The following is a 15845-nucleotide window of genomic DNA, read 5'->3' on the forward strand; positions in this document are numbered from 1 at the left end:
CTGGAAAATCCCATGGACAGAGGAGCCTGTCAGGCTACAGTCCATGAAGTTGCAAAGAGTTGTACATGATTGAGCACACATACAAACAAAAAAAGCCTGTTTTGTGTGTGGTTGAGAGCGAGGGAGGGAGGGGAAGAGAGAGCAAGACGTGTCAAGTGTCAGAGAGGTGTTTAAGACACAGCAGCACCCATATGAGACTGTCTCCTTTACTTGAGTGGAAAATAGGAAATCTTTCACAGCAGCTCAATGTTTTATCAAAATGTCCCTGGGTCTCACCTAAAACCGTCATCAAGGGACCCTCCAGGACACCCATCCCGTGCCTGGGAAACTGCCCAGCTTGGCTGCCAGCTGAGTGTCGTGGGCACTGACTGAGCCTCAGTTTCCTCACCTGTGAAATGGGGTAAGCCCTCAGATCTCACAGGTATATAGTATTAATAGGAAGTGATTATAAGCACAGAGTACGTGCTCAATATGAGGCATGACGCTGGCAGGGCAGGGTGGACCCTATGTAGGGGGCCCAGCATGGGACACTAAAAATGAAAGCCTAGCATGGCCAGCCTGAGGTTCCTCCATGCTGCTAATCTTATCTTTTGCCAAGTTCCCTCTGTGCTAACCTGGTGACAGGAAGGGCCACAGTTTCTGGAAGGCGGGTCAAAGTGAAACTACCTCAGGTCCTGGCGGGAGGGGTGCCTGGCGGGCTCCCCCAGTCAGGTGGGCAGGGCGTGGGGGCGGGGCGAGGAGTGCAGGCTTGAGCTTAGAGTGGACCTCCCCCTCATCGGATTGCAGACGGGGAAACTGAGGACCGGAGATGTGGGCTCGGCCCCTTGGCAGGGAATGGAAGGAACTGGGTGTGACCATATAAACTGCTGATTCGCTCACCTAAAACCCCGATCACACACACATACCCGTGGCTCCCTCTGGCAAGTGGGTATTGCTACCGGCGCCCCTTTATCTAGCTCTTTCTAGATGGGTACCTTTATTGTCTCATTTCACAGACTAGGCCAGGAGAGGTTGAGCTCCTTGTCTAGATCTCATGGCTGATGAAAGTCATAGAAGCAGTACTTGGACTAAGCCGGATGACCCCACAGCACTCTAGTGGCTCCCAGCTGCTAGACACTAAACTCTGATCCCTTTCCCATGGGCTCTGAGGTCCTTCACTGCCCAACCCCACTGTACGTTTCAGCCCCTCACTGTCCCCTTCACGTTCCCCATCTGCTTCTATCATCCTTTGGCCTTTTGAGCAACCCAGGGGAAGTCTTTGATGTTTCTCTTGCCTTCTCTTCACTTGGCAAACTCCTACTCAGTCTTCAAAGCCCAGCTCAGCTATCACCTCCCCCAGGGAAAAAAAGGGTGAGTGAGTCAGAAAGAGTGTGTGGGGGGGAAGCAAGGGGTGCAGATAAGCAGAGAGAGGGAGCAAGAGGCAGAGCTGGGGAGACAGGGAGTGGGAAGAGGAGAGGAAAGACAACACGGGAAAATAGGAAGGAAAGAGAAGACAGAAAGGTCTTCGGAGTCAGAGAAAGGACTTGTGGATGAATGGGTGAGTGGATGAATGGGTGAAGGGATAAATAATCCGAACCATGTACAAAATACAGGTCAAGTGAATGAAGAGGAAGCCCTGATGGCTGGGCCGGGCCAGGCGGCCATTACCCCCAGCAGCCCCTGCTCCTACCCTGACGGTTGCGGATGGAGCCGGGCAAGACCTCTCTGGGTTCCGGGACTGGTCTGGGTCCTGAAGTGCCGGCTGTGTCCTTGACATCTGACAACGCTGTGCCTGTAACACCGTCCCCTCCCAGCCAAGAACCTTGGGTACCTGCACTGCTTCAGACGCAGAAAACTGAAAGTAAAAGCCATCCCGAGCTCTGCCCCAGCCTTCCTGTCCCTCAGCTGGTTTCTTAGAAATCAGCTGCCTGGGCTACCAGTGGCAACCTGGACTTCCTCCCTCACCCAAGGTCCCCCTCCCCTTCTGGGTACCACGCTCCCAACAGGGATGGCACCACAGGCCCATGTTGGAGTTGGGGGACCCCTCCAGAAAGAAAATTTGAGAGTCAAGCATTCATTCCACAGATATTTATTCATGCTTCTAGTAGGTGCAAGGGAGGAGACCAATCTGAGCTGTTCAGAGAGTTAGGAGAAAAAGGGCATCGATGGGGTCTTGGTCTCTCCTGATCCAGGTGGCTGGAGGGTTGGTGGAGGGTGGGGGGGGGTACCAGGAAAAGAGCTCATTAGTTTAAGAATAAGAGGATGGTGGAGGATGTGGAGTCAGGGGAGGCACCCTGGGGATGCCACCGTCAGAGTCCTAAAGCATAAGTTGAGAAGGAATCCACCTGGTCTGTCACGGTGGGGAAGGGCATCTCAGGCAGAGGGAACAGCATGTGCAAAGTGACTGCTGTAATCTCCCATAATCTGTGTGTCATTGTTCAGTTGCTTAGTTGTGTCTGACTGAGTAACCCATGGACTGGAGCACACCAGGCTCCCCTGTTCTTCCACCATCTCCCGGAGCTTGCTCAAACTCATGTCCATTGAGTCACTGATATCATCCAATCATCTCATCCTCTGTCGTCCCCTTCTCCTTCTGTCCTCAATCTTTCCCAGCATCTGGGTCTTTTCCAGTGAGTCAGCTCTTCACATCAGGTGGCCAAAATATTGGAGCTTCAGTCCTTCCAGTGAATCTGTATAACTGTCCCTGTAGAGGCAAGTTTCTCTGTTTTGTTTTTTTGCGGGCAGAGAAACTAAGGCTCAGAGAAGTGTGGTGGATGTATTTGCCCAAGACGTCACAGCTAGAGGGGAGATCCGAAGGCGGCCTAGCCTCTCCCCAAAGCGAGTTCCAGACAGCATCCAGATCCTGACTGTGGCTGTCTCACCGGAGCTCGCCCTCCGCCCCAGGCCCTGGGCTCCCGCACACAAGCACCTCTCTGTGGAGAGGCAAGGTGAGGAGAGGAAAATGAGGCCGAGAGAGCTCAAGTGACTTGTCTATGGCACACAGCTTGTTGGAGCACAGCAAGGATTCACAGCCAGGTTTGTGGGGGCCCAAAGTGCCTAGGCCCTCACAGGATAGTCATGACCTGACAGTCTCTTTGCCCACATTCCAAAGAGGGAGAGGGGTCAGCAGGTAGAGACGCAGCGGCTGGAAAGGAAAGTCTACACAGGGTGTGCTGCTCTCAGGGAACTGCCCCACCTGCTTCTGTAAGGTCCTGAGGGGGCGTTGCCACAGCACCCTGTGACCACAGGTGGATGTGGGCAAGGCCTGGCCTGAGTGCCCCATGCCCCAGTTCAGGGTAGGCACATGACCTAAGCTGAACCAGTCAGAGACCCTCCTGGGACTTTTTCTGCAGGAACTCTTTCCTCTAAACGCAGGCCCACTGGCAGCCATTGTACCCGCTGAGTCAACAGAATAGAAGAGAAGCAGCACAAGACAGAGCCCTGATGCATCGTGGGAGCCCCGAAATCCAGTCAAACCTAAAGCCCACCCCTGGGCTTACCTGCAACACACGCCACAAGGCTCCTTTTCTGCTTATGCTTGTCTGAGTTATGCTTCTGTCACTGGCAACCCCAGAGAGTCTTGGGTAATCAGAGTATGAAGAGCAGCAAAGGTCAGGGGTCAGGTTTGCCTGGAACAAAGGGTGAGTGAGTGAAATGGAACCACTCATCTGAACAACTCTCCGACTGAAAGAAGCAAGGCTAGTTTTGCCAGGATCTGGGGCCCAGGGTACTCCCCTCTCCAGCTGACATCTGCCCTCAAGGAAAGCTGGAATGCAGACACTTTCACACCTCTTGATTCATGGTGGTTCTTAACTTCTTTGTGCTGGGGAAAAAAAAAAATTCCACATTAAAAATTTTTCCTTCCCTTTTTTCTTTTTTAAAACAGACTTTATTTTTAGAGCAGTTTTAGTTCACATCAAAATTGAGTGGAAAGCACAGAGTTTCCATATCCCCACTGCCTTCCCACCCCCACGATCACATCCTGGATCAGTCCACATTATTTTTTAATCTTCACATTTGTTGTTAAATTCATAAAAGAATCTGCCAATAATGATAGCATAAGATACATTTTATATATTTTCCTGATTTCCAGATACACACTTTTTTCTTAAAAAAGACACCATTGTTTTTTCTTTCTAAATTATGGAAGTATGATAACACATTTACAGGAAAGTTGGAAAATACAGAACAAAGCTACATATATTTTTTAAAGTAGATAAATTGAGGTTTTTAGTTGGACTTTCAATATCAAACTCTCAAAAGTTAATAGAATGGATATACAGAAAAATAGGATAAAGTAGGCCTGAAAAGCACTGTGAACCAATTCAATGTAATTAAGATTTATACAATTTTCACACAACAGTAGGATACGAATTCTATTCAAGTTCCCATAGACTATATAGTAGGAGACACTGGACCATATCCAGGGACGTAAAACAAGGAAGATACCATTCTTCATAACACGTATCATAACCTGCTTTTTCCACTGAGCATTTCATGAACAGCCTTCCAAGTCATTGGCTGGCAAGATCGTAACGATGGTACCCGTTTTACCAGTAAGGAAGCTGAGGTCCAGCTGGAGCCAGGAAGGCGACCCATGTTGTCCTTGTGAGGCACATCTCACCGGATGCTCTCAAGGGCCCACTGACGTTTTGCTCCTTCTTCACAGATGGGAAAACTGCTGTGCAGAGACGGGAAGTCGCTCCTGTTTGGGGGAGGCCCAAATCCCTGGGCAGGGTGGAAAGGAGGGGCTGCTGGTCAGCAGGGCTACATTAGCAGAGGCTGTGGGCACTCTGTCCTGAGGGGAGGGAGGCTGGCCCTCCGAGGCGCCATCTGGTGTGTCCCTGAAGGACAGCCTCGCCTCGCTGCTGCCTCAGTCATGCTGCTACTGACCTTCCCAGGAGGCATCTGGTGAGAAACAACTTGTGCCATTGGCTAATTCTCAAACTCAGGCTCGTACTGAGCACCCACCGTATGCCAGACACCACTGGGGTGCCACACACACACATGCGCGCGCACACACGGTCTTGCTTAGTCCTTCTTACCCCTCTGTAGGGTAGGACTATTAGTATCCATTTTTCAGATGAGGAAACTGAGGCCTAGAGAAGAGAAACGACCTGCCAAAGGCCACAGAGTTAACATGTGGCAAAACCAAAACAGGACCTCAGTGAGGTCTGAATCCAGACAGAAGCATCAACATCCCGATTGGGTCTCTGACTTGGTAAATTGTTAACCACACACACACACACAAACCAACTGGCCAACAGGTCTTGAGAACTGTTCCACAGAGCTCTGGCTTCAGCTCCATCCTTTTTCCCCATCTTCCCAGATTCCTTCATGAGAATCTAAGATGATCTGCTTGTTGCAAGGATGGTGAACCACTCACTGGGATCCCAAATAAGCCCTGGACAGAGCGGACATCAAGGTGACATTAAAGGCATTGATGTAAAGTCCTATACTGTGCTTAGGAACAGCGGTATTCCCAATTCAGGTTGACTTCTGGCCCAAACACCATGGTTGAACGTAAACTCAAGATGACCCGTGAGCCAGCTGCAGCTTGCACAAGTTAGTAATAGGAGGTCCTGTTACTGGGAGGTCCCAGCAGGGGTGCTCAGACTGACAAGCGACATGCAGTGACGTGCACAGGTGGACACAAATGCGGAGCTGTCACCACTTGCCTGCACAGGGTGCGTGCTCAGGAATCAGGGGTGACATTGAGTGTTGGTGACAATGAAGAATGCTTACACCCATCCTGGGTACACGCTGCATGATCAATCAATGTGGATCTGACAAGGGGAAGATGGAGGACAGAATGGATAACATTTAGTGTCACTAATATCATCAGTGACATATTATTAGATAGAGATATATGTGTTATCAAGCAACATAAGGGCTATTCTTGACTTAGCACTAATTACATACAGGCATGCGGCTAAGCACGTCATGCTATCTTTAATTCTTGAAACAGTCTGGCGGGTGGATCATCTTAGGCTGAATCACATGAAATTGCTGATTTTGTAGGTCAAAAACACAAGGGTACTGGCAATGCATACGGTTCAATGTCAGAGCATTTTCATTTCGACAGAATAAGTAACCCCCGCTGGCAGGACCCTGGGGGCGCTCTGCCTGCTCAGAGGCTGGTTTTCTCCTTGCTTCCTCCTCTGCACCTACCCTATCATTCTGGCTACCCAGGCCCCCGCCACCCCACCCCATTGCGGCCAGGTCTATATTTAAGTCTATATTTCTGTGAAGTGGGGACTCGAGGAAGTGACTTATTCCAGAGTCATCACAGTCACCCAGAGATAATGACATCCAAGAAGCCTTCAGTTTCTGTCCCCTCTGCCCCTGCCAATATGAGACTTTTCTCTTCCCTCTCTGGGTTTCCAAGGCTCAAACCAGCAAGACAGAAAAGAAGTTGTGTGTCTGCATATCATCTGTCTGATGGGCAGATGGAATGGAATGGGAGATTTGTGTCCATTTTGTGGGCACTAACACTGAAGCAAATCTGTGCCCAGCCTGGTTGCCAGTTGCCCCATTAGGGGCACAGAGGAGAACAGGTGGGTTTCTGGACGTCTGGGGTTTCAGCCCGGTTCAGCTCAGTCTGAGCATCCTAGAGGTTGCTGGAAGGAACCCCTGGATCAGCCCTGCCCCACCACTCCTGGGGCTGATGCTGAAACGACAGCCAAGCCATAGGAGCGCTGGGCCTGGAGGGGTGGAGTCTTTCCAGGTAGTCAGACTGAGAGAGAGGGTGGCAGCTTGCGGGGACAGCGGAGGAGGAAGGGAACAGCCTGGTCCCCGCAGTGCACAGTTCGGTCCCTGCCGCTCACAGCCCGCCCGCCAGGCACAGCCGGTGTTCGGGGAAGTCGCCGAGTCGGAGTTCCAGGAAGCGATAACGCTTGTTGAAACCTCTTTCTTGTGGCCTGGACTTGTCACATGGCTTGGTGGGGACCAACGTCAAGCAGGGCCACGGGTCTGGGCCAGCTTGCACCCTGATAGCTGCTGCCACCCTATGCTCCTCCCCTGAGGCTGAAGGGGGGTTGGAGAACCAGGCAGGAAAGAGGGCATGCATGGTACCCACCCTGACACCCCTCGCCCAGGCTGAGAGCAGAGGACCCCTGGGTGGAGGGTTGCTGTGAAAACACACAGCACGTGCTGAGGAGACAGAAAACCTTGGCTCCCTTCCCATGAAGCCAGGGAACGTGTCCCATCATTCTAGGGCAGGACTCTCCACCTTGGCACTACTGACTTCTCTGCTGTGGGGACAGTCCTGTGCCCTGGAGGATGTGAGGAGCCTGCCCGGCCTCTACCCACTAGACACCCACCCTCTAGCTGTGACACCAAAAATGTCTCCAGACATGGCCAGATGGTCCCCGAAGGACAAAACCCTGATCCAGATTCAATGCCCAGCACACAGTAGGTGCACAGAAATCAGTAGGTCTTCAGCCCTGACAGCAGAACCTGTCTGGTTCATTTTTATACCCCATCACCTGGCATCATGGATCTGCAAAGGGACAATTCTGGGGATTTTTCTGGTGGTTCAGTGGCTAAGACTCTGTACTCCTGATGCAGGGGACCTGGGTTCGATCCCTGGTCAGGGAAGTAGATTTCACACGCTGCAATGAAATAAATGAAAATAAGTATTCTGGAAAAAGGGATAACTTGAGAGACTCTTAGTCCTCCAATCTCTCTTAGCTTCTCACTCAACAACACTAGGCTTCCCAGCTGGCTCAGTGGTAAAGAATCTGCCTGCCAATGCTGGAGACAGGGGTTCAATCCCTGGGTGGGGAAGATCCCCTGGATGAGGAAATGGCAACCCACTCCAGTATTCTTGCCTGGGAAATCCCATGGACAGAGGAGCCTAGTGGACTACAGTCCACGGGGTTGCAAGAGTTGGACACAACTGAGCAACTAAACAACAGCTCTCTTAGCTTCTCACTCCACAAGACTAATAAACATACCATCTAAATAAAACCTGTGCTGGAGGCCTTGAACTTGAGGACAGGAGGCTGAATTGAGGGTGTGATCAGGCTTGACACAAAGGGAAAAGAGAAAGGTCACAAGTCCCGCCACCCAGTGTGGTCCCTGGAATCTGGCAGCCCTCCTTCCCACCCCCCGGGCTGGAGGCTGGGGGATCCTTTGTGGAGAAACTGACCCACCTAGGAGAGGACACTTCAGATGCTGACTCAGATTCTACCGTGACTGCCAGAGCCTGCCCAGCTGCCTGGATGAGACTCACCTGTCCACATTCCCTGTCCATAGTCAGCAAGCTTCTGATGGTCTGTTTTCAGTTTCCTGATCTTCAGTATGAACTCACAGATGAGGATCACTGGACACTGGAGGCAGGCTTGTACAAGGAAAATCCGAGGTCAGCATCAGCAGAGGAAAAGAGCTCCCGGAAAACAGAGACAACTCAGGGAGGAGGAAAACACAAGACAACAAAACCCTAAGAGAAATAAGAGATGATGTATCTCTAAAACGAGAATGAGACTCTGCGTAAAAGAACATTCAGTGACCAAGAAGAACTAGAGAGGTGAGGGCAGAAAGAAAAACTTTCACTATTAGCCTTGCAAGCAACTGGAAAACCTCCCGGAAAGACACAGTTCGAAAATCCGACATAAAAAGATCAAGAAGCGAGAGGATCGTCCCTCAAGATGCAACATCCGACTCATCGGTGTTAGAGAACAGAGAAAATGGAGGGGCAAAATGTTCTAAATCTGAAGGACGTGAGCCCTAAATCTGAAGGGAGAAGCTTCTCAACGGCTGAGTTAGTTTTCTATTTCTGTGTACAAATCACCCCAGCTCTTGGTGCTACGGAGGGAAGAATTCTAAGAGAGCCCCTGTCCTTTCCCACCACCCCATCTCATCCCCAGGACATGTTTATAATGGATTCTGCTCCTGCGATTAGGTTACAACATAAGCTTGGTTTTACAAAAGGGAGGTTATCCAGTGGATCTAATTTAACCCTCTGAACCCTTCAAAAGCGGAGCGTTTTCTCTGGCTGGTGCCAGAAGAGGAAGTCAGAGATTTGAAGCACAGGGAAGACGTGATGCGCTGTCGCTGGAGTGGAGGAGGAGGGGCCATGTGTGGATGAAATGTGGGTCACCTCGAGAGTTGACAGCAGCCCTCGGCTGATACTTGGCGAGGAAACGGGGACCTCAGACCTACAACCACAGGAACTGAATTTTGCCAAAATCAAGAAGGAGCCTGGAAGCAGAATTTTCCCCCCAGAGTCTCCAGATGGGAACTGGGACCCCGGCTGACCCCCTCATTTTGGCCCAGTGAGACCCTTGAGCAGAAAACTTGCGCCAACCTTCTGACCTAGGAAAACTGTGAGATAATAAATTTATTAAGCCACTAGGTTTGTGATAATTTGCTACACAGCAGAAAAAAAGAAAACTCTTAGATCTGCTTACAAGAACAGATATTTATCTCACACTGTTTCTGTGGGTCAGGAATCAGGGAGTGACTCAGCTGGGTGGCTCTGTCTCAGGGTCTCTCAGGAGGCTGCAGTCAAGGAGTCAGCCGGGGTTTGGAGGACCTGCTCCGGGGGCTCATTCACAAGGGTGGAGGCAGGTGGCCTCAGCTCCCCACCGCAAGGGCCTTGCCGTGAGGCTGCTTGAGTGCCCTCACAACATGGTGGCTGGCCTCCCCAACAGCAAGTGAGCCAAAAGCGGGTAACACGGCAGCCACATGCCTTTTATGACCTGATCTTGGAAGTCACATTATTATTATTATTTTAAAAGTAATTAATTTTGGCTGCGTTCTGGGTCCTCATTGCTATGTGGGCTTTCTCTAGCTGCAGTGAGCACGGTCCACTCTCCAGCTGTGACACACGGGATTGGTTGCTCCGTGGCATGTGGAATCTACCTGAAGCAGGGGTTGAACCTGTGTCCCCTATATTGGCAGGCGGATTCTTAACCACTGGACCACAAGGGAAGTCCCCAAAGTCAGTTCAGTTCAGTTCAGTCGCTCAGTTGTGTCCGACTCTTTGCAACCCCATGAACCACAGCACGCCAGTCCTCTCTGTCCATCACCAACTCCCAGAGTCCACCCAAACCCATGTCCATTGAGTTGGTGATGCCATCCAACCATCTCATCCTCTGTTGTCTCCTCCTGCCCTCAATCTTTCCCAGCATCAGGGTCTTTTCCAATGAGTCAGCTCTTCGCGTCACGTGGCCAAACATCAGTTCCTTCCACTGAACACCCAGGACTGATCTCCTTTAGGATGGACTGGCTGGATCTCCTTGCAGTCCAAGGGACCCTCAAGAGTCTTCTCCAACACCACAGTTCTAAAGCATCAATTCTTCGGTGCTCAGCTTTCTTTGTAGTCCAACTCTCACATCCAACATGACCACTGGAAAAAACATAGCCTTGACTAGACGGACCTTTGTTGACAAAGTAACGTCTCTGCTATTTAATATGTTATCTAGGTTGGTCATAACTTTCCTTCCAAGGAGTAAGCGTCTTTTAATTTCATGGCTACAGTCACCATCTGCAGTGATTTTGGAGACCAGAGAAATAAAGTCAGCCACTGTTTCCACCGTTTCCCCATCTATTTCCCATGAAGTGATGGGACCAGATGTCATGATCTTAGTTTTCTGAATGTTGAGCTTTAAGCCAACTTTTTCACTCTCCTCTTTCACTTTCATCAAGAGGCTCCTTAGTTCTTCACTTTCTGCCATATGGGTGGTGCCAACTGCATATCTGAGGTTATTGATGTTTCTCCTGGCAATCTTGATTCTAGCTTGTGCTTCCTCCAGCCCAGCGTTTCACATGATGTACTCTGCATATAAGTTAAATAAACAGGGTGACAAGATACAGCCTTGACGTACTCCTTTTCCTATTTGGAACCAGTCTGTTTTTCCATGTCCAGTTCTAACTGTTGCTTCCTGACCTGCATACAGGTTTCTCAAGAGGCAGGTCAGGTGGTCTGGTATTCCCATCTCTCAGAATTTCCCACAGTTTATTGTGATCCACATAGTCAAAGGCTTTGGCGTAATCAATAAAGCAGAAGTCACATTATTATTATCATTGTCATCAATGATACCCCAAAGTCACATTATTATTACTGTCATCAATCCAGATTTATTCCTTCCTAGCTAAGTGACCCCGGAGAAGGCAATGGCACCTCACTCCAGTACTCTTGGCTGGAAAAATCCCATGGAAGGAGGAGCCTGGTGGGCTGCAGTCCATGGGGTTGCTAAGAGTCGGACACGACTGAAGTGACTTAGCAGCAGCAGCAGCAACTAAGTGACCCAGGGAAGCTTCCTCAACCACTTTGAGCCTCACTTTCTCTGTGAAGTGGGGAGATAATACTCCACTGGGAGGATTAGAATAGAGCTGAGAAGAAATAAAAATAATACCCCTTGAAGGACCCAACACACATCTGTTGGGTCTGAGGAATCTTATTTTGTCTCTGTCTCCCACTCTACTATCCATGTCCAGATCATTCCAGGGCTCTTAGGTCCAAGCAGGAGGGGTCCAGGCCAGAGTTCAGGGAAGATTTGGGGCCTGAATTGATCATGGAACAGTCCCCACTCTGACCCCTGAGATGTGAAGGACACTGACCTCTCTGGGGTTGATCTAGCCCCTCAAGGCTCCCTCCTGACATCTGCTTGTTGTTCAGAAAGCCCTTCGTCCCCCTGGGTGGCCCCTGGTTCTGCTCCAAGCCCCCTTGGTTCTGCCTGTCACATGCCACCATTAGAAGACACACAAAATTTTGCAGAGGTGCCTACAGGAAGTGCACTGATGCAGTCCAGCCCTGGATCAGGGTCCATCTGACAGATTCAGGAGCAGAGACAGGAAAGAGGACAAGAGGGACCTGAGGCCGGTGCTGAGACCGAGTCCTGGCCCTGAAGTTCAAGGCCTGGGTTCTGCCAGTTTTGAGTTAAGAGTCCTGTCATGGCCCCTTCTGTTGCATGACGGGAGCACATTTCCTTTTCTGAGCTCACGTACCTCAGCTGGCAAATGGGAGTAACCCTGGCATTTACCTCGTAGGGGCATGTATCTGTTCACTCACTCGACAAATACGTATTGAGCACCTACTCTGGGCCAGGCATTCTTCTTGGCTCTGGCTTCTCAGCAGTGACAAAAACAGACTGAGTTCCTTGCCCTCTGGGACTTCACAGTCTCACAGGTGGAGAGACAGGGTTATGTCAGATGCAGCTAAGTGCTGTGGCGTAAAACACAGCAGGTATTTTACACAGGGGGCCAGGAGGTGCCAGGGAGAGGCTGCTGTTTTATTTGGATGGTCACGGAAGCCTCTCTGAAAAGCAGAAAACTAAAGAGGGTGAGTCAGCTACCCATTTGTATGTGGAAAGAGCATTTTAGGCAGAAGGAAGAGCAGGTGCAAAGGCCCTGAGGCAGAACGTTCAAGGAAGGGGGTAAGTGTAGCTCGTACAGTGTGAATTGGGGGGTGGACAGCACATGAGATCAGAGAGGTGGGGAGTGTGGGACTGGGTCAGGGAGAGGCTTGTGGACCCTTAAAGGGCTTTGGCTTTTACTCAGAGTGAGATGCGAGCATGGAACAGTGCTGAGCCTAGGAGCTGCTAGGAGGATTCCATAATATATGCATATAAAGTACTCGGTAGTCTGCTCGGCACATAGTACGGGTTCCATAATTGCTGGCTTCTATTATTACTGTTATTATTGCTTAAGTACTAGGAAGCAAATTGGAAGCTATAAAAAGCTATAGGGATGCAAATTTTCATTGCCTGACAGAGCTTCTAAGATGTTTTCAAATGCTGTTATCAAGCATTAGCCATGCAAAAGGCAAGTTTCATTTCTTCATTTTCTGAAAGAGCAACCTAAGGCTCAAAGAGGTTGGGTACTACAGAGCAAAAAAAAGGGCAAAGTCCAACACACCAGAACCCAGGTCTTCTGAATCAGGCTGATGCCTGCTGGTTCAGTCACTGGGGCTGACAGGCCTAGGTGGAGAGGGAAGGTGGTGGTCCCTGTGCAAAATGTGAGGCAACCCCCAAGTGGGGGTTGCACTTGGGCCTTCGGCATCACTGAAGAGAAAAGCCTAGAGCCTCCAACTCTGATCTGGCTCATCAGGCAGAACAGGTTCACATCACTGAGGATGCCTCTGGTCCAAGTAACAGGAAGCCTGATGTAAAGTGACTTAAAGAAGCTGGAAATGTAACATCTGGTTCAACAGGAAGTCCAGAGGTAGAGCGGGTTTCTGGCCTGGCGGATTCAGCAGACCCACCAGGGCTCCGGGGACCCAGGTTCCTTCATGTCTCTGCTCTGACATCTCCATGTTGGTTTCGCCCGAGGCTGCTCCTTGGATGGCAGATGCAAATACAGGGGTCACATCCAGCAGAAAAATGGAAACCATTTCTCCCCAGGGCTTCCCCTTAGGAGCAAGGAAACCTTTCCCAGAAACCCTCAGAAGGCTTTCCTCCTGTCTCGTTGGCCAGAATTGGGTTACGTGCCCACTGTTGAGGCGACCGCTGACCAGACTGGAATTTCCTTACCTGATAGGGAATGAGTGCTGGGGTGTGTCAGTCGCTCAGTCACGTCCGACTCTGCGCCCCCATGGACTGTAGCCCGCCAGGCTTCTCTGTCCATGGGATTTTCCAGGCAAGAATACTGCAGTGGGTTGCATTTCCTTCTCCAAGTGTTGGAGAGCGGGTCAAACTGATTTTTTAAAATAAAGTCCCAATTTTTCCTCCCTCCCTGTATCCATGCCCTTGACAATATGACTTTGCTGCTTCTCTCATTAAGCAATCTATGTCTCCATCCTAGAACCCGGGCTGCTTTAGCCAACAGGAAGTGATGATGGTGACGAAGGGACAGCCTGCTTCCTAGCCTGGACCTCAAGATGCTTTCTGGCTCTATGTGTTCTCTTGGGATTCCGCATCTGCCCTGAGAACAAGCCCAAGCTGGCCTTTTGAATGACACGAGGCCACACAAAACTGAGAAGCACCATCCTAGCCGAGATTACCCAACACCAGCCAGCCCCCGCCGACCTACCAGCTAGCTGCCTGTGGATGCTAGAGTGTATCAAACAAGATCAGCCCATCCCAGAAGAACCACCCAGCCAACTCACAGACTGTGAGCAGCAGTAAACGCTGCTTGTGTTAAACCACTCATTTGGGGGAGGTTGGTCATAGCTAATGGATCCAGGGGACTGACCACCTGTAGTGGTTAACTACTCACAGAAAGCCAGTCCTTTTAGAGGAGCAGGAAATGTCATTTATTCATTGACTACATCTTCCTGTCCACTCTGACACAGGCAACTCAAAGATCTGTAAGGCCTGTCCCCATCTCAGGAAGTCCCTGTCTGGGAGGGACATGGACTTGTCAGTGGAAGCCTAGAGCCCTCCCATGGTTCCCCACTGCCTGAGCAGGGTCTGACAGGCTGTGCGACCTGTTCCTGCAGACCAACTTCATTGTGCCCGCCTCTCCACCCCTCTACCCTTCCCCAGGCCCCACACCCTCTGCCCCCGGACCTTTGCGCATGCTGGTTTCTCCTTCTGGACATGCCCATGATCTATGATCACTATGCTCCTTTGAGACTCAGCTCGGTTGTTGGGGTTTCCCTTGTAGCTCAGTTGGTAAAGAACCTGCCTGCTATGCAGGAGACCTGGGTTTGATTCATGGATTGGGAAGATCCCCTGGAGAAGGAAAGGGCAACCCACTCCAGTATTCTTGCCTGGAGAATCCCATGGACAGAGGAGCCTGGCCTACAGTCCATGGGGCCACAAGAGTCAGACACAACTTAGCGACTAAACCACCACTATCAGCTGTCCCATCTCCTGGGAGCCTTCCCAGAACCACTTCCCACCCAAGTCAAAAGCCCCCGTGGGGCTCCCACAGTCCCCAGGGCTGCCTCTAGCCCTACCTTCATCACTCTAGGTTGTGACCCTTTATCCTTCAGTCCAACTGCCTCAATTCACAGGTATGAAACTCAGGTCCAGAAAGAAGTGATTTGTCCAATGCGAGCTGAGCCCCACCCAGGACTGTCCTGGCTGCCCAGCTGCAGTCAGTCTTGCTGCTTTCCTTTCCTCAGGGCCCAGCCCATGGTGGGGACACATCCTCCCCAAAGTCCTGGGACAGAGCCTGCATCCTCCCCACAGTCCCGGTACAGTCTGCATCCTCCCCATGATCCTAGGACAGAGCCTGCATCCTCCCCACAATCCTGGTACAGTCTGCATCCTCCCCATGATCCTGGGACAGAGCCCGTATCCTCCCCACAGTCCCGGTACAGTCTGCATCCTCCCCACGGTCCTGATACACAGCCCGCATCCTCTCCACAGCCCTGGTACAGAGTCTACAACATCCTCCCCACAGTCCTGATACACAACCTGCATCCTCCCCACGATCCTGGTACACAGTCTGCATCCTCCCCAGGGTCAAGGTAGGCAGAACACAAGCAACATTCCCCTCTCTAGATGGGAACATGAGGTTCAGAGGAAAGAGCCTTGCCAAGGTCACCCAGACAAGAAGGGACAGAGTGGGGACCCGAACCCAGACCCAGACCTCACTGTACTCTGGCCTCTTCTAAGGCTTTTCACCTGAGCCGAGGCCACTGGTGGTGGGAGGGAGTATGGAGAGAAGGCTGGGGCGGGCAGGGGGGGAACCGGGGATGTTGGGGAACCACGGAGGCAGGAAGAGGCTGAGCAGAAAGTGAAAGGGGCCAGAGGCCAAGAATAGTTGTGGGTGACAGAAGCAGGGGACTACAGATGCTGCCAGAAAGAGAAACTGGGCAGGGCCTCAGGGAAGGGGCAGCATCCACTCCCCAGGCCCCTCCTGGCTGGCGAGTCTGGGTAGATGCCCCCACAAGGTGAGAATGGAATTGAGGGTGGAGGAACTGCCTTGGGGTTGGGGGAGAAGGCTCCACAGCTGGCCTTACACAGATC

General features: G+C 51.2%; 1 long non-coding RNA gene across 1 annotated transcript; it reads right to left on the reverse strand.

The window, feature by feature from the left end:
* Positions 1-2079: 2079 nt before the first annotated feature.
* On the reverse strand, positions 2080-13685 carry LOC148773689 (uncharacterized). Its single transcript, XR_016036577.1, has 4 exons — positions 13458-13685; positions 4534-8323; positions 3480-3802; positions 2080-2912 (listed from the first exon to the last, which is right to left on the reverse strand). It is a non-coding gene; the product is annotated as an uncharacterized LOC148773689 (long non-coding RNA).
* Between the last annotated feature and the right edge of the window lie 2160 nt (positions 13686-15845).

This window comes from Moschus berezovskii, chromosome 27, assembly GCF_049115385.1.
Source record: "Moschus berezovskii isolate FMDL1 chromosome 27, NW_MosBer_1.0, whole genome shotgun sequence".
NCBI lineage: Eukaryota > Metazoa > Chordata > Mammalia > Artiodactyla > Moschidae > Moschus > Moschus berezovskii.